We start from the raw sequence: 26,574 nt of genomic DNA, 5'->3' as shown, positions 1-26,574 counted from the left end.
AGGCATAAAAGCAGAGCTCAAAAACAAAACCAACTCTCCTACAAACATTTTTTGCAATTCCTTGTTTTACATGAAGTAAAACTATAGTAAATACAGCATAACCTCTTTACCTTCTACCTTTAAAGACTACTTTTCTGGAATGTATTAATAATTCTGAGATATATGTTAAGTGAAAAAGAAAAAAGTACTTGATAGTTTGGAGTATTTGAACAGTCTATTTCCAACAGATTTTGTTTTAATGTACATAGAACTTGGGAATAATTCATTAATCAGTAACAGTTCAATTCACTAAACATTTAAGACTGGAATGTTAGTATGATGAACATGAAAGGCTCTTTGCCACTCAGTAGAGTACTCATATTCTGTCTCCTAGGGATACTCTTTCAGAGTCACCCACTACCTCATATAAAGCCTTTGAACAGGCTAGAAAAGAGCATTCCACCTTGGATAGATTCAGCCCCCAGACAGAACTATTGCTTGGTTATAGTGTTCAGGCTAGAATTTCAGTCTCCAGATGCCTCCTGGACTTGGCATCTCACAATCATACACAGCACTTCTGGGTGTTCACTTTAGTTCTCATGTTCTTCCTGGGTTTTTGATGCTGTTGTTGTTCATTTATAAAATCGTGGTCATTTCTCTGGGCAGAAAAACTTCTTAAGATTAGAGCTTTTATTTTATATCAAAAGAAAATAAAAAACAGAATGAATGACTGAACAGTAGCATGCATTTTTGTCACGTGTTAACTCATATAATCCTCAAAAGAGTCCTTTGATGTAGGTTTTATTATATTAAATCACTAAGATTTAGAAAATAATGTTTAGCGGTTGGGTGATTTGCTTAAAGTTAAAAAGCTAAATGGCAAAAGAACAAACTTAGATGCAAGAATAGACGCCTTAGGTTTAGTTCTGACATCAAACAGCAAGCAACCTTTAATAGCCCACTTATTCCTTTGCCTCAAAACAGTAAGTCATCTGAACAACCAAAACTCATCCAACCCCATAAGGTGCCCACCAAGGAACACAGAGAGAGAAAGGCTTGAAGTGGTTTTTTGAATAATTCAAGGGAGTATTTTCTGTATTTTGCTTCCCTTTGGAGTTCGTATGTCCTAAAGGGAAAAATTCAAGGAGTAAAATAAAGGAAAAGTCTGGGCTTGCTTTATCCCTTATGAAATAAAGGAATCAATAAATGTTGGTTGAATGTTGAATATATTTGCTATACTCAGAAGTTAGATATGTGCTACAACACTTTAACTTGGGAGATAGAAAAGAAATGCAAAGGTCCTCTTGGTTTTTCAGATATAGAAATAGGGCTAGCCTATGGGTGCCTTAAAGGAACATATTTTTATGCTTTCAAAAAGAAAGGATCAAGTAATTAAAATGTCGTATGCAATTAACAGTATTTTAGGAGTATATCAATAGTTCTATGAATTACAGTAATCTTCTTTCTCAGCCAGTAAGTTTACCCAATGATAAGTGGAGCCACATAACCAAAGAGACAGATAATTTACCTATGGCCCAGAGGAGAGCTACAAGAATTGTCTAATAACTAGAAATTGTTTTGCAGAGGAAGGGATAAAATAGCAGGCTTTTCATCCTGAGGAAGGACTTTTAAAAAGCATTTTTGAAAACTGCACAGAGAATAAATACAATTGAAAAAAATTCTGATCTAATTCTTTTATGTGTCATATGGAATCCTAGGAAGAATCATTGCAATAATTATCCAAAGTAATGTTCAATGTAACAAAAGAGATGTTTGGTCTTAAATGTATATGCATTTAAGTGTAGAATGTCCAAATTAACAGGTCAAAGGGAAAGTATTAATATATGTGCAGTTTCTAACAGCAAAAAATAGGCTAGTTTGTAAATACCGTATTCTTCAATGAAGAAAACAAAAATCGAGAATAAAATGTTGGATAGTCTTATCAACCAGGTCACCTTTAAAGACAGCTTTTCAAGATAGCAAAAATGTGCAACAGTTAAGCTTGACTCATGTAACTAAAACATTGGTTGCTATACTAGCAGCAGTACTTTTATTAATAGAGTTCACAATTCAGAACACAACCAATAATTATATATTAGTATCAATAGGAACACCAAATATTATCTCAGAACCGCCACTAGGTATTTCTTCTTGTCTGACACAGTCTGCACAGATCCAGGCTTGCTGCGTTTGATACAATTCGGTTCGTCAACGAGCTTCTTTCATGATGTGCTGCTCCTGAATCTGGCTGGAGACAGATTTTGGTAGATATTGGTGATGAGAGATACGTTTTATGTGAGGATGATGTTGAAGTTTCTCCTTTAACTTCTGGTTATAATCTGTGGCTGCTTTCTCTCATGATGTAAGCACCTAACTTCTCAGAAGCATTAGCTTTCCACGGATGAATGTTAATTTCATCAGATCCACACATAATGTACTTGCTGTCAGAAGTCCATTTCACACAGATAACGTGTTGCATTCTCTTTGTGTGATAGCCTTCCTTGCTTCTACTTTTGTCCACAGGAAAGATTCGAATAGATTTGTCAAACTAGCAGACACAAACTCTTTCCCAGTGGATGAGTAACCCACATCAAGTACTGCAGACACATGATGCATATGTACCATTATAAGAATGTGCAGTGCATGCATAAAAAGTATATAAGTGGTAATCTTTGCTGCAGTAAAAACTAAAGCTTCCACAGGGTTCCAGCAAGTTGTATTTGTTCTCATATCTAAGATGACATTTTTCAGACGAGTAGCTTGCCTCATATCATACAGTGCTATATTCCTGTCAGAAGAACAACTTCCCAAGAGAAATGTCTCAATTGGGTTAAATTTAACACTGCTTATACTGTCAAATCCTCAAGTCATTGAACATATAGGATTGGTTCTTTGTTCATCCCAAGGGTCTATTTGCTGTCCACATGTGGCAAAACAGCTTTTTTTCCAGTGATGATCAATTCTTGTATATGCTCTTTCCTAATATTGTAGGCAATGGTTCCTCCTCTTCTCCATAGCTTGGTCCATCCATTTTCCATTGCTTGGCAGTTTTGTCATCATCAACAGTATAAAAACAAAGTCCCACAAAAGTGAGTACGTATTCCTTGTACAAAAAGACCTTTATGTGCTTGTATTGTACGAATATATTTTCATTTAGTGAAGTTCCAAATTTTAACCTATCTCCATCACATGCCCCAGAAAGGACATTAGCCAGACTCTCTGGATGCTTTGCCCAGCAACTGACTCTATCTCAGTGACCATCCAGGGAAGCGAGGAATGGTTTTGCAAATACCCGTTCCAGTTTGGTAGCATTTAAAGCTCTTACATATTCCTGTGGGACCTCAAAATGATGTAAAGTAGGCTCGTGGTTTCTTGGTACTCTCTGTAAGTCCAACTTGGTTTCACAGATGTAGTTGTCTGGGTTCATGCTCAGAATCTTTACTTTTATCTTGCTTCTAATTCTCCCTGAATCTCATTAGCTTTTATCTCTAGGTCCCGTTGCCATGGCCTCATCCATCAACACATGCCACTTCTCCCAAGTTCCTTCTTTTATTAATTTCTAATTTTATTATTTTGTGGTCAGAGAATATATTTTGTATGACTTCATTTCTTTCAAATTTATTTGTACTTATTTTGTGGTCTAACATGAAGTTTTTTCTGGAGAATGTTCCATGTTCACATAAGAATACTGTGCATTTGGTGGAATGCCCTATAGCTAGATGGCTGTTAGATCCAGCTGACTTATGGTGCTGTTCAAGTCTTCTTTTTGCTGCTTGATCTTCTGCCTAATTGTTCTATTCATTATTAAAAGTGGAATATTCAACGCACTGATTGTTATTGTTGAATTGTGTATTTTCCCCTTCAATTCTGTCGGTTTTTGTCTCATGTGTTTTAGGATTCTCTTAAGTGCATGTGTGTTTATATGTTTTGTTCTCCTAATGGATTGACCCGTTTAGCTTTATAAATATATAAAATGTTCTATTTTAAATCTCTAGTAACAATTTCTGTCTTAAAGCTTCTTTTGTTCAGTGTTAGCATAGTCACTTTCTTTTTCTTTGGGTTATTGTTCTTATGGTATATCCTTTTCTATCTTTTTACGTTAAATCTACTAGTGCCCTGGAAGATAAAGCATGCCTCTTGTAGATGCTATGTAACTGGATTATTAAAAAACAAACAAACAAAAACTATCCTGCCAATCATTGCCTTTGGTTTGGAGTGTTGTGTACACTTACAATTAATATAATTACCAATAAAGTAGGACTTAATCTCCTTAATAAAATGGAAGCATTTTATTATTTGTTTTCTGTGTATTATATACTTTCTCTTCTCTTTCTTTTTCTCATTTACACCTATCCTTTGTGTTAAAGATATATTTTCTAGTTTACTATTTTAATTCCCTCGGAGCTCCTTGCATTATTTTTGTTATTGTTGCTATTTTCTTATTGGGTCATTATAATTAATCAGTTCAGTTCAGTCACTCAGTTCTGTCTGACTCTTTGTGATCCCATGAACTGCAGCACACCAGGCCTGCCTGTCCATCACCAACTCCCGGAGCCTACCCAAACTCATGTCCATTGAGTCGATGATGCCATCCAACCATCTCATCCTCTGTCGTCCCCTTCTCCTCCTGCCCTCAATCTTTCCCAGCATCATGGTCTTTTCAAATGAGTCAGCTCTACACATCAGGTGGCCAGAGTATTGGAGTTTCAGCTTCAACATCCATCAGTCCTTGCAATGAACACCCAGGACTGATCTCCTTTAGAATGAACTGGTTGGATCTCCTTGCAGTCCAAGGGACTCTCAAGAGTCTTCTCCAACACGATAGTTCAAAATCATCAATTCTTTGGTGCTCAGCTTTCTTTATACTCCTACTCTCACATCCATATATGACTACTGGAAAAACCATAGCCTTGACTGGATGGACCTTTGTTGACAAAGTAATGTCTCTGCTTTTTAATATGCTGTCTAGGTTGGTCTTAACTTTCCTTCCAAGGAGTAAGCGTCTTTTATTTTCATTTATTTTTTATTTATTTTTTTAAAAGTTGTTTTTAATTTTATTTTTTAAAATTTTATTTTATTTAACTTTACAATATTGTATTGGTTTGCTTATATCAAAATGAATCTGCCACAGGTATACATGTGTTCCCCATCCTGAACCCTCCTCCCTCCTCCCTCCCCATACCATCCCTCTGGGTCGTCCCAGTACACCAGCCCCAAGCATCCAGTATCATGCATCGAACCTGGACTGGCGACTCTTTTCATATATGATATTATACATATTTCAATGCCATTCTCCCAAATCATCCCACCCTCTCCCTCTCCCACAGAGTCCCAAAGGCTGTTCTGTACATCAGTGTCTCTTTTGCTGTCTCGTATTCAGGGTTATTGTTACCATCTTTCTAAATTCCATATATATGCGTTAGTATACTGTATTGGTGTTTTTCTTTCTGGCTTACTTCACTCTGTATAATAGGCTCCAGTTTCATCCACATTAGAACTGATTCAAATGTATTCTTTTTAATGGCTGAGTAATACTCCATTGTGTATATGTACCAAGCTTTCTTATCCACTCATCTGCTGATGGACATCTAGGTTGCTTCCATATCCTGGCTATTATAAACAGTGCTGCAATGAACATTGGGGTACACGTGTCTCTTTCCCTTCTGGTTTCCTCAGTGTGTATGCCCAGCAGTGGGATTGCTGGATCATAGGGCAGTTCTATTTCCAGTTTTTTAAGGAATCTCCACACTGTTCTCCATAGTGGCTGGACTAGTTTGCATTCCCACCAACAGTGTAAGAGGGTTCCCTTTTCTCCACACCCTCTCCAGCATTTATTGCTTGTAGACTTTTGGATCACAGCCATTCTGACTGGTGTGAAATGGTACCTCATAGTGGTTTTGATTTGCATTTCTCTGATAATGAGTGATGTTGAGCATCTTTTCATGTGTTTGTTAGCCATCTGTATGTCTTCTTTGGAGAAATGTCTATTTAGTTCTTTGGCCCATTTTTTGATTGGGTCGTTTATTTTTCTGGAGTTGAGCTCTAGGAGTTGCTTGTATATTTTTGAGATTAGTTGTTTGTCTGTTACTTCATTTGCTATTATTTTCTCCCATTCTGAAGGCTGTCTTTTCACCTTGCTTATAGTTTCCTTTGTTGTGCAGAAGCTTTTAAGTTTAATTAGGTCCCATTTGTTTATTTTTGCTTTTATTTCTGATATTCTGGGAGGTGGGTCATAGAGGATCCTGCTGTGAGGTATGTCGGAGAGTGTTCTGCCTATGTTCTCCTCTAGGAGTTTTATAGTTTCTGGTCTTACGTTTAGATCTTTGATCCATTTTGAGTTTATTTTTGTGTATGGTGTTAGAAAGTGGTTTAGTTTCATTCTTTTACAAGTGGTTGACCAGTTTTCCAAGCACCACTTGTTAAAGATATTGTCTTTAATCCATTGTATATTCTTGCCTCCTTTGTCAAAGTAAGGTGTCAATATGTGCGTGGATTTATCTCTGGGCTTTCTATTTTGTTCCATTGATCTATATTTCTGTCTTTGTGCCAGTACCATACTGTCTTGATAACTGTGGCTTTGTAGTAGAGCCTGAACTCAGGCAGGTTGATTCCTCCAGTTCCATTCTTCTTTCTCAAGATAGCTTTAGCTATTCGAGGTTTTTTGTATTTCCATACAAATTGTGAAATTATTTGTTCTAGCTCTGTGAAGAATACCGTTGGTAGCTTGATAGGGATTGCATTGAATATATAAATTGCTTTGGATAGTATACTCATTTTCACTATATTGATTCTTCCAATCCATGAACATGGTATATTTCTCCATCTATTAGTGTCCTCTTTGATTTCTTTCACCAGTGTTTTATAGTTTTCTATATATAGGTCTTTAGTTTCTTTAGGTAGATATATTCCTAAGTATTTTATTTTTTTCGTTGCAATGGTGAATGGAGTTGTTTCCTTAATTTCTCTTTCTATTTTCTCATTATTAATGTATAGGAATGCAAGGGATTTCTGTGTGTTGATTTTATATCCTGCAACTTTACTATAGTCATTGATTAGTTCTAGTAATTTTCTGGTGGAGTCTTTAGGGTTTTCTATGTAGAGGTTCATGTCATCTACAAATAGTGAGAGTTTTACTTATTCTTTTCCAATTTGGATTCCTTTTATTTCTTTTTCTGCTCTGAGTGCTGTGGCCAAAACTTCCAAAACTATGTTGAATAGTTATGGTGAAAGTGGGCACCCTTGTCTTGTTCCTGACTTTAGAGGAAATGCTTTCAATTTTTCACCATTGAGGATAATGTTTGCTGTGGGTTTGTCATATATAGCTTTTATGATGTTGAGGTATGTTCCTTCTATTCCTGCTTTCTGGAGAGTTCTTATCATAAATGGATGTTGAATTTTGTCAAAGGCTTTCTCTGCATCTATTGAGATAATCATATGGTTTTTATTATTCAGTTTGTTAATGTGGTGTATTACATTGATTGATTTGCAGATATTGAAGAATCCTTGCATCCCTGGGATAAAGCCCATTTGGTCATTGTGTATGATCTTTTTAATGTGTTGTTGAATTTGATTGCTAGAATTTTATTAAGGATTTTTGCATCTATGTTCATCAGTGATATTGGCCTGTAGTTGTCTTTTTTTGTGGCATCTTTGTCAGGTTTTGGTATTGGGGTGATGGTGGCCTCATAAAATGAGTTTGGAAGTTTACCTTCCTCTGCAATTTTATGGAAGAGTTTGAGTAGGATAGGTGTTAGCTCTTCTCTAAATTTTTGGTAGAATTCAGCTGTGAAGCCGTCTGGACATGGGCTTTTGTTTGCTGGAAGATTTCTGATTACAGTTTCAATTTCCATGCTTGTGATGAGTCTGTTAAGATTTTCTATTTCTTCCTGGTCCAGTTTTGGAAGGTTGTACTTTTCTAAGAATTTGTCCATTTCTTCCACGTTGTCCATTTTATTGGCATATAATTGCTGATAGTAGTCTCTTATGGTCCTTTGTATTTCTGTGTTGTCTGTTGTGATCTCTCCATTTTCATTTCTAATTTTATTGATTTGATTTTTCTCCCTTTGTTTCTTGATGAGTCTGGCTAATGGTTTGTCAATTTTATTTATCCTTTCAAAGAACCAGCTTTTGGTTTTGTTGATTTTTGCTATGGTCTCTTTTGTTTCTTTTGCATTTATTTCTGCCCTAGTTTTTAAGATTTCTTTCCTTCTACTAACCCTGGGGTTCTTCACTTCTTCCTTTTCTAGTTGCTTTAGGTGTAGAGTTAGGTTATTTATTTGACTTTTTTCTTGTTTCTTGAGGTATGCCTGTATTGCTATGAACTTTCCCCTTAGGACTGCTTTTACAGTGTCCCACAGGTTTTGGGTTGTTGTGTTTTCATTTTCATTAGTTTCAATGCAAATTTTGATTCTTTTTTGATTTCTTCTGTGATTTGTTGGTTATTCAGCAGCATGTTGTTCAGACTCCATATGTTGGCATTTTTAATAGTTTTTCTCCTGTAATTGACATGTAATCTTACTCCATTGTGGTCAGAAAAGATGCTTGGGATGATTTACATTTTTCTAAATTTACCAAGGCTAGATATATGGCCCAGGATGTGATCTATCCTGGAGAAGGTTCCTTGTGCGCTTGAGAAAAAGGTGAAATTCATTGTTTTGGGATGAAATGTCCTATAGATATCAATTAGGTCTAACTGGTCTATTGTATCATTTAAAGTTTGTGTTTCCTTGTTAATTTTCTGTTTAGTTGATCTATCCATAGGTGTGAGTGGGGTATTAAAGTCTCCCACTATTATTGTGTTATTGTTAATTTCTCCTTTCATACTTGTTAGTATTTGTCTTACATATTGCGGTGCTCCCATGTTGGGTGCATTTATATTTATAATTGTTGTATCTTCTTCTTGGATTGATCCTTTGATCATTATGTAGTGACCTTCTTTGTCTCTTTTCACAGCCTTTATTTTGAAGCCTATTTTATCTGATATGAGTATTGCTACTCCTACTTTCTTTTGGTCCCTATTTGCATGGAAAATCTTTTTCCAGCTCTTCACTTTCAGTCTGTATGTGTCCCCTGTTTTGAGATGGGTCTCTTGTAGACAACATATGTAGGGGTCTTGTTTTTGTATCCATTCAGCCAGTCTTTGTCTTTTGGTTGGGGCATTCAACCCATTTATGTTTAAGGTAATTATTGATAAGTATGATCCCGTTGCCATTTACTTTATTGTTTTGGGTTTGAATTTATACACCATTTTTGTGTTTCCTGTCTAGAGAATATCCTTTAGTATTTGTTGGAGAGCTGGTTTGGTGGTGCTGAATTCTCTCAGGTTTTGCTTGTCTGAAAAGCTTTTGATTTCTCCTTCATATTTGAATGAGATCCTTGCTGGATACAATAATCTGGGCTGTAGGTTATTTTCTTTCATCACTTTAAGTACGTCTTGCCATTCCCTTCTGGCTTGGAGAGTTTCTATTGAAAGATCAGCTGTTATCCTTATGGGAATTCCCTTGTGTGTTATTTGTTGTTTTTCCCTTGCTGCTTTTAATATTTGTTCTTTGTGTTTGATCTTTGTTAATTTGATTAATACGTGTCTTGGGATGTTTCACCTTGGGTTTATCCTGTTTGGGACTCTCTAGGTTTCTTGGACTTGAGTGATTATTTCCTTCCCCATTTTAGGGAAATTTTCAACTATTATCTCCTCAAGTATTTTCTCATGGTCTTTCTTTTTGTCTTCTTCTTCTTGGACCCCTATGATTTGAATGTTGTAGCGATTAATATTGTCCTGGAGATCTCTGAGATTGTCCTCTTTTCTTTTAATTCATTTTTCCTTTTTCCTCTCTTATTCATTTATTTCTACCATTCTATCCTCTAATTCACTAATCCTATCTTCTGCCTCTGTTATTCTACTATTTGTTGCCTCCAGAGTGCTTTTGATCGCATTTATTGCATTATTCATTATATATTGACTCTTTTTTATTTCTTCTAGGTCCTTGTTAAACCTTTCTTGCATCTTCTCAATCCTTGTCTCCAGGCTATTTATCTGTGATTCCATTTTGATTTCAAGATTTTTGAATCAATTTCACTATCATTATTTGGAATTCTTTATTAGGTAGATTCCCTATCTCTTCCTCTTTGGTTTGGTTTGGTGGGCATTTATCCTGTTCCTTTACCTGCTGGGTATTCCTCTGTCTCTTCATCTTGTTTAAATTGCTGAGTTTGGGGTGTCCTTTCTGTATTCTGGAAGTTTGTGGAGTTCTCTTTATTGTGGCGTTTCCTCACTGTGTGTGGGTTTGTACAGGTGGCTTGTCAAGGTTTCTTGGTTAGGGAAGCTTGTGTCAGTGTTCTGGTGGGTGGAGCTGTATTTCTTCTCTCTGGAGTGCAATGAAGTGTCCAGTAATGAGTTATGAGATGTCTATGGTTTTGGGGTGACTTTGGGCAGCCTGTATCTTGGAGCTTAGGGCTGTGTTCCTGTGTTGCTGGAGAATTTGCTTGGTATGTCTTGCCCTGGAACTTTTTGGCCCTCGTGTGGTGCTTGGTTTCAGTGTAGGTGTGGAGGCATTTGATGAGCTCCTGTCAATTAATGTTCCCTGGAGTCAGGATTTGGGCTTAAGCCTCCCGCTTCCAGTTATTGGTCTTATTTTTACAGTGGTCTCAAAACTTCTCCTTCTATACAGCACCATTGATAAAACATCTAGGTTAAAGATGAAAAGTTTCTCCACTCCTTTCGAAGAAAATGGGTTGCTTTTCTGGGTGCCTGATGTCCTCTGCCAGCATTCAGAAGTTGTTTTGTGGAATTTACTTGGCATTTAAATGTTCTTTTAATGAATTTGTGGGGGAGAAAGTGTTCTCCCTGTCCTATTCCTCCGCCATCTTCCAAGGAGTAAGCGTCTTTTAATTTCATGGCTGCAGTCACCATCTGCAGTGATTTTGGAATCCCCCAAAATAAAGTCAGCCACTGTTTCCATTGTTTTCCCATCTATTTACCATGATGATGGGACTGGATACCATGATCTTAGTTTTCTGAATGTTGAGTTTTAAGCCAACTTTTTCACTCTCCTCTTTCACTTTCACCAAGAGGCTCTTTAGTTCTTCTTCACTTTCTGCCATAAGAGTGGTGTCATCTGCATATCTGAGGTTATTGATATTTCTCCCAGCAATCTTGATTCTAGCTTGTGCTTCCTTCAACCCAGTGTTTCTCATGATGTAGTCTGCATATAAATTAAATAAGCAGGATGACAATATACAGCCTTGACATACTCCTTTTCCTATTTGGAACCAGTCTGTTGTTCCATGTCCAGTTCTAACTGTTGCTTCCTGACCTGCATACAGATTTCTCAAGAGTCAGGTCAGGTGGTCTGATATTCCCATCTTTTTCAGAATTTTCCAGTTTATTGTGATCCACACAGTCAAAGGCTTTGGCATAGTCAATAAAGGAGAAATAGATGTTTTTCTGGAACTCTCTTGCTTTCTCGATGATCCATGGGATGTCGACAATTTGATCTCTGGTTCCTCTGCCTTTTCTAAAACCAGCTTGAACATCTGGAAGTTCACGGTTCATGTATTGTTGAAGCCTGGCTTGGAGAATTTTGAACATTACTTTACTAGCATGTGAGAGGAATGAAATTGTGCAGTCATTTGCGCATTTTTTGGCACTGCCTTTCTTTGGGATTGGAATGAAAACTGACCTTTTCCAGTCCTGTGGCCACTGCTGAGTTTTCCAAATTTGCTGACATATTGAGTGTAGCACTTTCACAGCATCCACTTTTAGGATTTGAAATAGTTCAACTGGAATTCCATCACCTCCACTAACTTTGTTTGTAGTGATGCTTTGTAAGGCCCACTTGACTTCACATTCATGACTTAAAACAATCTATTTTGAATGAATACCAACATAATCTCAATAGTTTTTGAAAACTTCGCTTCAGTATCATTTCATTTCTTATACCCTTTTGCGTTATTTTCATACAACTCTACATTTCATTACATATTTTTACATTATAAACAATCAACCCACATTTATAATTATTGTTTTATGCAGTTGTTTTTAAATCAAATATGAGGTGAAAAGAGTTAAAAATAAAAATACATTCATATTTTGTTTCATATTTACCTAAGTAGCTACTTTACCTATGCTCTTTATTTCTTCATGTGGACTTGAGTTACTCTGTAGTGTTCTTCTATTTTGGGTTGAAAGTCTTTTAGTATTCTGCCAATACAGGAGACATAAGAGATGTAGGTTCAATTCCTGAGTTGGGGAGATCTCCTGGAGGAGAGCATGCCAACTCACTTCAGTATTCTTGACTGGAGAATCCCAGGGATAGAGGAGCCTGGTGTGCTATATAGTCCCTGGGGTCACAAAGAGTTGGACATGACTGAAGTGACCTAGCACATACATGGACACATTTCTTTCCTTTTTTTTTTTTTAAGACACAGCTACTACACTTCTCTAAATTTTTGTTTATCTGGAAATGTCTTAATTTATCTTGATTTTCTGAAGTATAGTTTTGCCGAATATAGAATTCTTGGTTGACATTTTTTTTTCTTCCAGCATTTTGAGTGTTTCAACTCATTGCCTCTGGACTCCATGATTTCTGAAAAGTTAGCTATTAATCTTACTGTGGATCCCTTCTACAAGATGAGTCATTTTTCTCTAGTTGATGTCTTATGAGTCTGTCTTTGTTATTCATACTTTGACTATGTGTCTATGTGTAGATCTCTTTAAGTTTATCTTTCATGAAGTTTGTTGAATGTTTTGGATATGTAGATTAATTTTTTCCTTCAAATGTGGATTAAATTCTACACAAATTGCTGTACATTTTGGTTAATTTCCAGATTTCTCTGAAAATTTATTTTTAACATTTTTTATGAATATTCTTTTTGCTTTTAAGAGACATTTATTTCTTCTAGAAGTGCTTCTTCCTGGCCTTTAGAAGAGCCAAAGATTGAGTCATGTTTAAGTTTAATGTTAAGTTGAACCAATAAGCAGATAAACTCAGATAAAGCAGAGTACTGGCAAGGAGTTTACTGATAGGTGAAATAAAGTAGATAAGATGGGTAAGCTAAAGGCTAAACTAAAAAGTTTTATTCTGAGTAAAACTATTTGGAAGGTACTTGAGTTCATTGACCATGAGTAATGTGAGAATAATGATGTTTGAAGATTATTTTAATGATTTTATGTAGAGTGAAAAGAAGTGAAGCTGTACAAGAAAGGAGATGAGTTTAGTGGCAGTGCCAAGAATGTACATGTGTGATGCCAAGGCATGTCTTAATATGTCTTAACATGGCAGCTATTGACATAGAAACACAAGGGTAGATCAGTCATAGGATTTGGTGGTAGACTGAATCTGTGAAAGAAGGGAATAAATGAGTTTTAAAAGATATAAATATTTCTGCTCTGCTTTGTAAAGATGATGGTAGAGTAATGTTAATGAGGATGATGAAAAAGCAGATGTGTGGCAAATTTTTATTTTGACATCTTATTTAACTAACAGTTTCTTCTTAAACTTCTTGTACCAGGCATGTGATCATAAAAAGTAAATTAATAGTTGTGTTGTATTTTAAAAACAGGGTCTAATACCATCAAAAGCTAAATAGTATTACGAGGCTTCCTAAATCACATTAATTTAGAAAAAAGAGAAGAAAAGGAAAGTTTTTTGTTTTTTAAATTCTAAAGATATTCCAAGATGTTTATTGTGTTAACTTACTTTTTTAACATGTAATTCTCTGGCAAAGCAGATGTAAAAAATCTACTGTTTTGTTAGTACAAAAAAATTGAGATTTAATTACTGTGTGTAGAAATGATAGGTTCACAGTCTTGAATGTGTATTAATAGAATGTTTTAATAATGTATCTTTTATAAGTGAAAGAGTCTTGGGTTCAAATTTCTCATTTCTTAGAACACAATGCTTTTCTTTTTTGGTCAGCATGTGCATTCATTATTGTTTTTCAAATGATTTTCCTTTTTTATTTTCCCATAGCTCTTGAGGAGAAAAAGGCAATAAAAATGAAATGACTATCAATGAGATGATTGCTTTAATCTCTGTAATTGAGAAATGTCAATTCCTGTGTGGGATCAAAGTCAGATTTCTGAACTCTTCCCTAACCTACAAACGTTTTTCATTGAGTTGTTCACTTCTGTATGTACATCTAATAAGGGAGATAGTAGTACATATTCTCATGTTGCCCTTGTACCATAGTCTTCTTCAACAATATTTTAAATAATTATGTTATTCATCAGTGTTTATGTTCTTCCAGATTTTTCAAAACATTAAATTACAGAGACTTCCCTGGTGATCCAGTGGTTAAGACTCCATGCTTCCAACAGAAGGGTATCCTTGGGGAGGCATTAGAATCCTTAGGAAGTAAAACAGCTATTATAAAATTCATATTTTTATTCAACAAATATTTACTGGATGATTACTGTTGTCCTCTAATAAGGCTACAGTCTGGAGCTATAACACCTATTTTTAGGGATGATATGAAGCTATAGGGGGTTTCCTTGGTGGCTTAGTGGTAAAGCAACTGCCTGCCAAAGCAGGAGATGTGGGTTCGATCTCTGGGTCAGGAAGATTCCCTGGAGAAGGAAATGGCAACTCACTCTAGTATTCTTGCCTGGAAAATCCCATGGACAGAGGAGCCTGGTGGGCTACAGTCCAAGGGGTCTCAAAGAGTCAGACGTGACTTAGTGACTAAACAACAACATGAAGCTATAGATCGCAAACTTGACCACTCTGTGGACGTACTATAAAGTGCCTGCAATTTCATACAGGCACAAAGCTTGTCTGTGACTGACAGGCTGGCTAAGTTGCTTCAGTCATGTCCAACTCTTTGCGACCCTCTGGACTGTAGCCCCCCAGAGTCCTCTGTCCATGGGGATTTTCCAGGCAAGAATACTGGAGTGGGTTGCCATGCCCTTCTCCAGGGGATCTTCCTGACCCAGGGATTGAACTCATATCTCTTAGTCTCCTGCATTGACAGGTGGATTCTTTACCACTAGCGCCACCTGAGAAGCTTGTTTGTAGATTATATAAATCATGGGTCCTACATATCCATATCCATTTTTATCATTTTCAAATGTATATGTTTTGCTATGACTAATAAAGTAGAAATTTATTGTCACTTTTTGCTCATGTATTTGTTTCAGACAACAAATTCTAAAAGTATAACTTATCTACTGGAGTTGGGCAGAGAATGCAGGATTCTTTTTATGTGCTTCATTTTTTCATGTGGAGAGACACTGATCAGTTTAATTGGGTTTCTCTCTGCTCCTACTCATTCCTCAAGAGAGTTAATATGATATGTAAATTTGGGAACAGGAACTGAGCGTGTATCACTAATTGTCTTTTTGATCTTCTCATCTGCAAAGAATATGTGTAGTTGAGCTTAGTAGTAAGGATCCTATCTGTCCAGGCTTGGGAGACCTGAGGCTAAGTCTGTCTAATTCTGTGATGTACTAGTAAAAAGCCTATATTGCTTGGTACCTAAGCCATGTTCTCTAGTATCTGCTCTGTTACTCACCAGTGTTGACATTTTAATCCATTTGCCTGAGTTTTTAATCCATGGTTTGGCTAACTGCAGGCTCTGAGCCAAATCTGACCCACGCAGGCCAAATCTGGCGAGGCTCCTCTGTTTACATCTTTACATGTGTGTGTCTCTTTATTGCTACAACAGCAGCTTTGAGTGGTTACAACAGAAATGATATGGCCTGAAAACCTAAAATATTTATTCTCTGGCCCTTTGCAGAAAAGATTTGTCAACCTCTAGACTCCTATCTGTAATTTGGGCAGAGGATGAAAATGTTATTTATTACACTCCCTAAATTTCTAAATTAATTCTAATATTACATTATAGGAATTTGTAAAAAAATTGTTACTTTGAAAAACATGCTTTATCATTCAAAATGGTAGAAACACTTTGTGTAAAAATGGAATGGACTTAGAGATGGGAGACTGGTATTCAAGTAACAGAAGGATGAGTTGATGAAGTTTGAACTAGTTTGGTGATTATGAAAATAGAAAAGTAATACTGGGTTTAGGAGTTATTATGAAATGCAAATTTTATAAAAGTTGGTAACTGCTTCTTTATGGTAATAGTAAGCATGACAGAACAGGAGAAAGAATAATGTCTCCAAGAGTTTGAACCTAGGTGACTGGATGAATGTCCTAGGAGCAGTATGTAATATATTTTCTTATTTTGACTGCCTTGCCTTTGGCCCTTTAAGTCACACATTCACTAATATCAGGAATAAAGACCCCAAAACTACTTATAGTAGTTACCCCAGACTCTTCACCATTACCAGACCTATCAAACTGAACATATGACTTTATAACTTTAACATCAGTCTAGCAGTTTGTTCTTATAAACTTGGTGATGCCCTTTGTCTTCTGATTAAGTCTCAGTTATTTTTCTAATAGGTTTATCTCCTTGCTCTCTGTACCTAGTTGTGAATACTTTTATGTATGTATTGGATTGGCCAAAAAGTTACTTTGGTTTTTAAGTAAACATAAAAGACATATTTTTCATTTTCATCACAAATTTCATTGAACAACATATTCACTGTTACCTTCTGCCATTTTCTGGGCAACTTCATAATTCCATCTTACACAGATTTTTTTTTTCTTTTTGGGCAAAGAACTGTTTCAGGTTCCTTTTTACAGTCTTCCAGGGAATTGAAATTTTTTCCATTAAGACAGTTTTGTAAAGACTAAAATAAATGGAAATTTGAAGGTGTAATGTCTAGCCAACACAGCAGATGAATCAGAACTTCCCAGCTAAGCTGTAACATTTTTTTGTTGGTTATCAGAGAAACATGCAGTCTTGCATTATTCCTGATTGATGGTTGTTGTTGCTGCTCAGTCGTGTCCGATTCTTTGCAACCCCATGGACGACACCATGCCAGTCTTCCCTGTCCTTCATCATCTCCCAGAATTTGATCAAACTCATGTCCATTGAGTCAGTGATGCCATCCAACCATCTCATCCTCTGTTTACCCCTTCTCCTCCCACCTTCAATCTTTCCCAGCATCAGGGTCTTTTCTAATGAGTCGGCTCTTCTCATCAAGTGACCAAAGTATTAGAGCTTCAGCTTCAGCCGCAGTCCTTCCAATGAATATTCAACTGATTTCCTTTAGGATTGAGTAGTTTGACTTCCTTGAAGTCCAAGGGACTCTCAAGTCTTTTCTAACACCACAATTCAAAAGCATTAATTCTTCGGTGCTCAGCCTTCTTTATGGTCCAACTTTAACATCCATACGTGACTACTGGAAAAAAATCATAGCTTTGACTTGTCTTCCTGGGGAGGCCTTATAAATATCTGAGAAAAGAAGTGAAGCTAAAGGCAAAGGAGGAAAGGAAAGATATACCCATCTGAATACAGATTTCTAAAAAATAACAAGGAGCTATAAGAAGGCCTTCCTCAGTGATCAATGCAAAGCAATAGAGAAAAATAAGAAAATAGAAAGACTAGAGACCTCTTCAAGAAAATTAGAGGTCCCAAGGGAACATTTCATGCAAAGATGGGAACAGTAAAAGGCAGAAATGGCAAGGACCTAACAGAAGCAGAAGATGTTAAGAAGAGGTGGCAAGAATACACAGAAGAACTATACAAAAAAGATCTTCATGACCCAGATAATCATGATAGTGTGATCACTCACTTAGAGCCAGACATCCTGGAATGTGAAGTCAAGTGGGCCTTAGGAAGCATCACTTTGAACAAAGCTAATGGAGGTGATGGAATTCCAGTTGTGCTATTTCAAATCCTAAAAGATGATGCTGTGAAAGTACTGCACTATGAGATAGGAAATTTGGAAAACTCAGCAGTGACTACAGGACTGGAAGGGGTCAGTGTTCATTGCAATCCCAAAGAAAGACAATGTCAAAGAATGTTCAAACTACCACACAATTGCATTCATCTCACACGCTAGCAAAGTAATGCTCAAAATTCTCCAAGCCAGGCTTCAATAGTACATGAACCGTGAACTTCCAGATGTTCAAGCTGGTTTTAGAAAAGGCAGAGGAACCAGAGATCAAATTGCCAACATCTGCTGGATCATGGAAAAAGCAAGAGAGTTCCAGGAAAACATCTACTTCTGCTTTATTGACTATGTCAAACCCTTTGACTGGGTGGATCACAACAAACTGTGGAAAATTCTTAAAGAGATCAGAACACCAGACCACTTTACTTGCCTCCTGAGAAATCTGTATGCAGGTCAAGAAGCAACAGTTAGAACCAGACATGGAACAATAGACTGGCTCCAGATTGGGAAAGGAGTACATCAAGGCTGTATATTGTCACCCTGCTTACTTAATTTATATGCAGAGTATATCATGTGAAATGCTGGACTAGATAAAGCACAAGCTGGAATCACGATTGCTGGGAGAAATATCAGTAACCTCAGATATGCAGATGACACCACCCTTATGGCAGAAAGCAAAGAACTAAAGAGCCTCTTGATGAAAGTGAAAGAAAAGAGTGAAAAAGTTGACTTAAAACTCAACATTCAAAAACCTAAGATCATGGCATCTGGTCCCATCACTTCATGGTAAATATATGGGGAAACACTGGAAACAGTAAGAGATTTTATTTTCTTGAGCTCTAAAACAGTGAGAGATTTTATTTTCTTGGGCTGCAGATGGTGACTGCAGCCATGAAATTAAAAGACACTTACTCCTTGGAAGGAAAGCTATGACCAACCTAGACAGCATATTAAAAAGCAGAAGCATTACTTTAACAAAGGCTCATCTAGTCAAGGCTATGATTTTTCCAGTAGTCATGTATGGATGTGAGAGTTGGACTATAAAGAAAGCTGAGTGTTGAAGAATTGATACTTTTGAACTGTGGTGTTGGAGAAGACTCTTGAGAGTCCCTTGGACTGCAAGGAGATCCAACCAGTCCATCCTAAAGGAAATCAGTCCTGAATTTTCTCTGGAAGGACTGATGTTGAAGCTGAAACTCCAATACTTTGACCACTTGATGTGAAGAACTGACTCATTTGAAAAGATCCTGATGCTGTGAAAGATTAAAGACTGGAGGAGAAGGGGATGACAGAGGATGAGATGGTTAGATGGCATCACTGACTCAATGGACATGAGTTTGAGTAAACTCTGGAAGTTGGTGATGGATAGGGGGCCTGGCGTGCTGCAGTCTAATGGGTCGCAAAGAGTCAAGACATGACTGAGCAACTGAACTGAACTGAACAATTGATAAATTAGCCAGAAAGATATTTATATCAATTCACACTTCAAATAAGACTGTATAGTATACCCATTTTTCCAAACCCTCACTAACACTGTGTTATAGCTATAGCAATTTGATCAGGAAAGGTGGATCATGTGTTACTTTAACTTGCATATATTTAATTATAAATGAGATCAAACAGCTTTTTATAGAAGAAATTTCTAGCTATTTATCATGAATTGCACCTATCCTTTGCTGACTTTTCTCCTTAGGTTGATGATCTCTTTAATCCCAATCTGTAATTCTCTTTATATAATAAAGATATTAGATCTTTGTCACACATATCAAAGAATTTTCCCAATTCTGTTACGTTTCTTAATTTTGATTTTGTATTTTAGTGGCTTTATGAAAGTTTCATGTTTGTAGGTACTCAAATTTATCAACCTTTTTCTCTACACCTCTGAATATGTGTCTGGTTATGGCTTCTGATCAAAGAACATTCTTATTTTAAGATTATTTTGCAAGTATATTTACTTATTATTTAAATATTTAGCTGCAATTTATTTTATTTAAGGAATGGAGTATTAATACAGTTTTATTAATTCTTTCAAATGACTGGCCAGTTATATTTTTGGCAATTATTATATAATCCATTGTTTTACTACTGATTTGAAATACCATAATACAATAAATTTGCACAAGCATTGAATCTTTGTTCTTTTAAGTTCTCTTTTCTGTTTTATTGCCTTTCAATTATTATACCAGAACCATTTATAATTTACTTAAATATCTGATAAATGTTGATCTCCACCCCCTCCATTATTTTTCTCTTTTCAAATTAATACCTAACTATTGTCAGAGATTTATTTTTCTAAATGCACTTTAGGATCATTTGTCAAGATCCAAACGATGTGGGAAGGAAACCATTCCATACTACTGCATTAAATTTAATACTTAAACTCACATTAAATTTAAATGAGAGTGAAAGAATGACTATCTTTAAGATATTGAGTCATAAAAAGATGTATTTTTTCCATTGGAGTCCAATTTTAATGTTCCTCTCTCAGTCCTTAATAATTTCTATTGCTTCTCTATGTATGTTACTTTCTGCTAGTGTTACTGTATTAGTTTTTAGTTGTTGCAGTAACTAGTAATCACAAGTTTAGCAGCTTAAAAAACCATAACTTTATTATTGTGTGTGTCTTAAGTCACTTCAGTCATCTCTGATGCTACGTGACTCTATGGACTATAGCCAGCCAGAATCCACAGGATTCTCCAGGCAAGAATACTGGAGTGGATTGCTATGCCCTCCTCCAAGGGATCTTCTGGACCCAGAGATTGAACCCGCAGCTCTTATGTCTCCTGCATTCGCAGGCATGTTCTTTTCCACTGAAGTGAAGTGAAGTCACTAAGTCATGTCTGACTCTTTGTGACCCTATGGACTGTAGCCTATCAGGCTCCTCCATTCATGGGATTTTCCAGGCAAAAATACTGGAATGGAGTGCCATTTCGTTCTCCAGGAGCTCTTCCCAACCCAGGGAATGAACCCAGGTCTCGTGCATTATAGGCAGACGCTTTACCGTCTGAGCCACCAGGGAAGTTCTAGAGCCTTATTATTAATATTTGCATTTCTGGAAGTCTAAAGAATGTCCCTCTGGGCTAAATCCCAGGTTTTGATAGGGCTGCATTCCCTTCTGGAGACTCTAGAGGAGAATCTGTTTTCTTACCAGACTATCTTCTATGAGCTGTGCTCATTCCTTGGCTCACGGCTGCCTTTATACCTTGAAAACCAGCAATGGCCAGTCAAGTCTTTTACATTGCATCAATCCAACACCAACTCTCCTTCCCTCTTTCACATATAACGAGCGTTGTGATACTGGGCCACTTGGATAATCCACGATGATCTCTCCATCTCAAGATTCTTAAGAAAGCTCCTTTTGCATGGGACGTAATATATTCACAGGTTTTGGGAAAGTTAGGACATTATTGTCTTACAATGTCTTCATCCTCTTCTCCCACTCAAAGTCTCTTATTTTCTTATTATTGTGTATTTATGTTGTTATCTTCCTCATTGTAAAGTCACTGTAAGTCTGTAGGGGATACTTCTCTTGATACTGCAGGACACATCAGAGCAGTAAAACTGTATCCAATAGCTTTCACCTACTTTGAGTCATTTAGAATTGTGAGTCATCTCTAACTTTGAAAGAGCTATAATACCACACTCCCTTGCATTAGTATTATTTTTCCCTTTATGAGAAAAATAATTCAGGAAGCAGTGAATACATGCAGGTATCTTGTATCATAGTACCAGCATAGTACTTCTATTTCCATTGTCTTATTTACTAAAGTCTTCAAACTTGTCTAAGTCAAACCACCATCTTCTGTTCTCAAGAGATGCCTGTATCAATCAGGCTAAATTTAAAGTCAGTGGTAGACAACCTGCTACTTGCCAAGCGAATGCTCACCTTGAGCTGAAACCTGTCTCCTTGTTACCATCTCTCTATCTGCACTCTTTCTGACAATTATAGTGATTCTTCTGTTTTTCAAGTACTTGTGAAATGTGTTTTTCCTATCTTTTCTCCTTTAATCTTTCCCCATATTACATGAGTTTGATACTCAGCACTTTCCTTATCCATGTGCAGAGAAAGTAGTTCCTGTGGTCTTTGTATCTCCTCAAACGTCAGCCCCTGCACCAAGCTGAGTGTGCCAGGTGTGGTTTGCTGCAGTGCTGGTTAAGCTGCTTCGCTTTCCCATATGTGCTTAAGAAAGAGCTGTATTTAGGAGGTAAGTTCAAGAGGTATCTTGTCAAAATTGTCTAGAAAAGCCTCTAGATCACTTTATTTCTGATTTAAAAAAAAAAACCTACATCATTGATATTATTAAGAAATGACTATGCCCATACGTGGATCCATGATCATTGCTAAGGTTTTTCATAAGTCAGAGGCCAAGTATCCTTCAGCCCTTTTGATGAATAAAATCTTGTCCTCCTTTGCAAGAACTTCCCTCAGAGCTCAGTTGGTAAAGAATCACCTGCAATGCAGGAGACCCCGGTTGGGTTCCTGGATTGGGAAGATCCCCTAGAGAAGGGATAGGCTAACCACTCCAGTATTCTTGGGCTTCCCTTGTGGCTTAGCTGATAAAGAATCTGCCCACAATGCAGGAGACCTGGGTTTGATCCCTGGGTTGGGAAGATTGCCTGGAGAAGGGAAAGGCTAGCCACTCCTGTATTCTGGCCTGGAGAATTCCGTCAACTGTGTAATCCATGGGGTGGCAAAGAGTCAGACACAACTGAGTGACTTTCACTTTCATCTTCACTCCTTTACAAAGGATGGTTAATATCATACAGTTAGCCTGTCTTTTACAAAATTCCTAAACCAGATTATTCCCAATTCTAATTAGCACAGAAGAAGGGAGGACTGTCATAGTCTCTAGTTTAAATATCATTCTTGTATTAAATCAGCCAGTGTCACATTATGTCTTTAGCTGATACATTACACTCTGACTCACACTTTCAGCTGTAACTCCTGTTTCTTTTTTCATGGTATTGCTAATCTATATACCCACATCCTGAATTTTTAAAACTCATTTCTTTACTAAACTATAGGACTTCATATTTAATCACCAATAAACTTTGACTTGTTAGACTGAGCCCACCCCTCATGATCTTCAACTTTTATAGGAACACAGTGCAAACAGAAAGTGAAAGTATATTACTATTGTTTATTTTTCTTGGGGAAGCGTAATATTAACTTACTTGGTGCTCTCAGTATATATATTTTAAAAGAAGCACTATTTGGTCCACGCATTACACAACTAACTATAACAGGTACAGTAAAACTGACTAAGTAAGTCTAACCATTAACGCTGGTCATTCAGGAACTGTGAAGTTAGGCAGTATAGGGCCTTAGAGACGTGTTGAGAATTTTGGGACAAACCAGTAGTCCCTCAGACCTCAGAAAAGGGCTAGCAAAGACCAAGGCAGAGAACACAGTCTTAGGCATGCTACCATTATAAAAATTCAAGCTCAGAAATAAGTCTGGGATTCAGGAACCAGGCATTTGAATAAAGATAGAGGCAAAATATCAAGAAAAAAGCAAAAGCTGCTAACTAAACTGGAGCCAAATTCTGCTAGGCTGGGTACAATGGAACCTTGAAAAGTGAGTCACCAACTGTTGGACCTCAATTCTTTAAATCTCTTTGGTCCATTTCCAGGATTTACCATAAAGAGTGCTTTGGCAATAAACCTGTATAGCAAAATCCAAACTTCCCACAGTAAGGAAATAGCTTGCAAAGGCTAAGAGGTGGCAGGGTTAGGCATAACCTAACAATGAGCAGTTTCCTCTTTCCTTTAGTTCTGGCAATAAAGATCTTGTCATAGTCCTTTTATCTGTGATGCAATAGTACGAACACTATAGTTACTGATATAAGACCTAGGTTGTAGCCCTAAAACTTCCATTAACCAGATGTTAGTTAATATTGGACAGCTAATAATTCCAAGCCTTAGTTTCTGAATGGGGATCATAGTAACACTGGGAGGGCTGTTCAGTTCAGTTCAGTTGCTCAGTCGTGTCCAACTCTTTGTGACCCCACGGACTGCAGCACGCCAGGCCTCCCTGTCCATCACCAACTCCCAGAGTTTACTCAAACTCATGTCCATTGAGTCAGTGATGCCATCCAACAATCTCATCCTCTGTCATCCCCTTTTCCTCCCACCTTCAGTCTTTCCCAGCATCAGGGTCTTTTCAAATGAGTCAGTTCTTCACATCAGGTGGCCAAAGTATTGGAGTTTCAGCTTCAGCATTAGTCCTTCCAATGAATATTCAGGACTGATTTCCTTTAGGATGAACTAGTTAGATCTCTTTGCAGTCCAAGGGACTCTCAAGAGTCTTCTCCAACACCACAGTTCAAAAGCACCAATTCTTCAGCCCATAAAATAAATCCAATCCCAAAAAAAGGCAGTCCCAAAGAATGTTCAAACTACTGCACAATTGCACTCATCTCACATGCTAGTAAAGTAATGCTCAAAATTCTCCAAGCCAGGTTTCAACAATACGTGAACCGTGAACTTCCAGATGTTCAAGCTGGTTTTAGAAAAGGCAGAGGAACCAGAGATCAAATTTCCAACATCTGCTGGATCATGGAAAAAGCAAGAGAGTTCCAGAAAAACATCTATTTCTCCTTTATTGACTATGCCAAAGCCTTTGACTGTGTGGATCACAACAAACTGTGGAAAATTCTGAAAGAGATGGGAATACCAGACCACCTGATCTGCCTCTTGAGAAATCTTTATGCAGGTCAGGAAGTAACAGTTAGAACTGGATGTGGAACAACAGACTGGTTCCAACTAAGAAAAGGAGTATATCAAGGCTGTATATTGTACCCTGCTTATTTGACTTATATGCAGAGTACATCATGAAAAATGCTGGGCTGGAAGAAGCACAAGCTGAAATAAAGATTGCCAGGAGAAATATCAATAACCTCAGATTTGCAGATAACACCAACCTTATGGCAGAAAGTGAAGAAGAGCTAAAGAGCCTCTTGATGAAAGTGAAAGAGGAGAGTGAAAAAGTTGGCTTAAAACTCAACATTCAGAAAACTAAGATCATGGCATCTGATCCCATCATTTCATGGCAAATAGATGGGGAAACAGTGGCTGACTTTATTTTTGTAGGGCTCCAAAATCACTGCAGATGGTGACTGCAGCTATGAAATTAAAAGACATTTACTCCTTGGAAGAAAAGCTATGACCAACCTAGATAGCATATTAAAAAGCAGAGACATTACTTTGCCGACAAAGGTCCATCTAGTCAAGGCTATGGTTTTTCCAATAGTCATGTATGGATGTGAGAGTTGGACTATAAAGAAAGCTGAGCACCAAAAAATCAATCGTTTTGAACTGTGGTGTTGGAGAAGACTCTTGACAGGGGGGCTGTTATGAGAGCTAAATGATAATCATCTGACTAATGAAACGTTATTTACTTTTCAGACTGTAAAAACTTCATAAAGAGTAATTTGCTATTCTTCTTACAGTGGTTTGAATCTGTGATCGTTTTTGAATGATATTATTTCAGATTTCATTAATTCAACAAATTTTAATAAATGAAGAGAGCTCCCTTGCAGCAAGTTGGAAATGCACATTCTTGCATCCCACCCTTGACTACTGAATCTGAAGTTCTTTAAGAGTAGGGCCTGGCCATGTCTGCTTTGACAACTCTCCAAACGACCCTGCCACCTGTGAGAGGGCTAGGCTGCATCCCCAGAGGTTGTGATGAAATGGCTGAGGGTGCAGCCTGGGCACTGGGATTTGGAAAGCTCCCTGTGACTCTCCTGTTGTCAAGGTCAGCAGACACCCTTCTGGGGGCAGACACCTCTCTGGAGCCAGACACATGCAGTCCAATAGATGCTTCTGCAGCCGTAAAAGTGCCAAGTCTGCATGGTCGAACGTGGGAGCCACCATGCAGCCACTGAGCCCCTGAAATGAAAGCAAGGAGCTAAATTCAAATTGTATTTCATTAATTTAAATCTAAATAGTTGTAGGTGGCTGCCATCTAGGACAGTACAGTCCTAAAGCCACAGAAGGTTTCCCTGGTGGCTCAGTGGTAAAGAATCCACCTGCCAGTGCAAGAGATGTTGATTTTTTCCCTGGACCAGAAAGATTCTCCTGGAGGATATGGCAACTCACTCCAGTATTCTTGCCTGGGAAATCCCATGGACAGAGGAGCCTGGTGGGCTACAGTCCATAGGTCACAAAAGAGTCGACAGGACCTAATGACTAAACAACAACAGTTTCAGATTTCATTAATTCAACAAATGTTTAGTAAGTGCATACTACATGAAAAAAATGTTTTGCTGTGGTCTTTACTGGCTTCCCTGGTGGCTCAGAAGGTAAAGAATCCTCCTGCAGTGTGGGAGACCTGGATCTGATATCTGGGTTGGGAAGATCCCCTGGAGAACGGAAAGGCTATCCACTCCAGATTTTTGCCTGGAGAATTCCATAGACAGAGGAGCCTGGCAGGCTACACTTTCATTTTTGAGCTTCCCAGGTGGCGCTCGGAGAAGACAATGGCACCCCACTCTAGTACTCTTGCCTGGAAAATCCCATGGACGGAGGAGCCTGGTAGGCTGCAGTCCATGGGGTCGCTAGGAGTCAGACAAGACTGAGCGACTTCACTTTCACTTTTCACTTTCATGCATTGGAGATGGAAATGGCAACCCACTCCAGTGTTCTTGCCTGGAGAATCCCAGGGACGGAGGAGCTGCCTTCTCTGGGGTCGCACAGAGTTGGACACGACTGAAGTGACTTAGCAGCAGCAGCAGCAGCAGCAGCAGCAGCAGGTGGCGCTAGTGGTAAAGAACCTGCCTGCCAATGCAAAAGATGTAAGAGACACAGGTTTGATCCCTGGGTCGGGAAGATCCCCTGGAGAAGGG

At 37.6% G+C, this 26,574-nt stretch overlaps 1 protein-coding gene and 1 pseudogene across 4 annotated transcripts in view; one reads left to right on the top strand and one right to left on the bottom strand.

Annotated features, from left to right (window-relative positions):
- ANKS1B (ankyrin repeat and sterile alpha motif domain containing 1B) overlaps positions 1-26,574 on the top strand; it is a 1,160,119-nt gene that overhangs the window by 359,608 nt on the left and 773,937 nt on the right. The window lies entirely within an intron of this gene.
- On the bottom strand, positions 2,100-22,686 carry LOC133248618 (DDB1- and CUL4-associated factor 13-like; annotated as a pseudogene).

Source organism: Bos javanicus, chromosome 5 (genome assembly GCF_032452875.1).
Source record: "Bos javanicus breed banteng chromosome 5, ARS-OSU_banteng_1.0, whole genome shotgun sequence".
In the NCBI taxonomy this organism is placed as follows: Eukaryota; Metazoa; Chordata; class Mammalia; order Artiodactyla; family Bovidae; genus Bos; species Bos javanicus.
This window is presented reverse-complemented; position numbering and strand designations above follow the sequence as displayed.